We start from the raw sequence: 1,382 nt of genomic DNA, 5'->3' as shown, positions 1-1,382 counted from the left end.
AGTTTTTATCAAAATTGCTTTGTAGTACAGCTTGAGGTCAGGCATGGTGATTCCCCCAGAGGTTCTTTTATTGTTGAGAATAGTTTTTGCTATACTAGGTTTTTTTGTTATTCCAGATGTATTTGCAACTTGCCCTTTTTAATTCTGTGAAGAATTGAATTTGAATTTTGATGGGGATTGCATTGAATCTGTAGATTGCTTTCAGCAAGATAGCCATTTTGACTATGTTAATCCTGCCAAGGATATGTGTCATAAAGGTGTTCCATCTGTTTAGTAGATCATTTATTGTCTTCTAGATCAAGGCTAAATATATGGTAGTTTATCATGAGCTGGAAAAATCACTTTTCAAAGACTTCATAAAGTGTTAGCACAGGAAGACTGGGGGATATCTCAGTAGGTAAAGTGCTTGCTTCCTGTGCCTGTGGGTCTTGAGTTTGGTTCCCTACTGTTGTGGATAGCTCTGAGGCTAATTGTATTTGATGTTAATTCCCTTCTCCTGTGAATGGCTGAGAACAAGGAATGAGTCAACACTCAGGTGATTTCCTGTAAACCTGATTCCCACCTTAATTTGTAAAATAAAGGAGAGCTGATGTGTGGGCAGATAAGAGGGAAGGTGAAGAAGCAGAAGGTGGAGAGAGAGCAGGAAAAAATGGAAGAGGGAGAGGAAGCAGAGGAGGTAGAAGAAAAGGGGAGCAGAAGCACATGGCCTGGAGAAACTGCAAGTTCTAAGGGGTCTCATAGATGTGGAAGATGGTAGTGTACTGGTAGATCTTCCCAAAGTAGGCACACAGCATGTAATCATATTAACTGAGTTGTGTTTTCATTGCCAGGGCATATTTCGGATGGAGAGATTTACAGCAACACCCCACCACCCACATAAACAGTGAAACCCAGAGGTCTGTGTCTGGTAATTCTCATGCTAGGAGTCAGGTTAGGAGGAACCAGAAGCCCTTGTCAACCAGTCTACCTAAATTGGTAAGCTTCATGTTCAAAGAGACCCTGCCTCAAAAAATAAGATGGACAGAAGTTGAGAAAGACATCTGATGTCAGTTTTTAACCTTCATGTGAACCTACAAGGCACACGCAGGCGCGCGCGCGCGCGCGCGCACACACACACACACACACACACACACACAGGGTGGGTGGGAGAGGTGTAATAATTTACATTTGTATTTTCAAAAGCATATTGTATTCTACACTTGATAGAGCAAGATGTCTGTTATAGGACAATGTCTGTCGAAGACCCTGTAGTTTTTCATTTGAGAACATGACTGGCTGCATTTCTTCCAGAGCCTTTTCAAGATTTTACACTAGATGAAGTTAGAATTTCTATACAGAACAATTAAGCCTAGTTTATACTTCAATTTTGTTTTTTAATCTGT

This window comes from Mus pahari, chromosome 21 (genome assembly GCF_900095145.1).
Source record: "Mus pahari chromosome 21, PAHARI_EIJ_v1.1, whole genome shotgun sequence".
Lineage (NCBI taxonomy): Eukaryota > Metazoa > Chordata > Mammalia > Rodentia > Muridae > Mus > Mus pahari.
The sequence above is the reverse complement of the archived record's forward strand: the minus strand, read 5'-3'. Positions refer to the sequence as shown.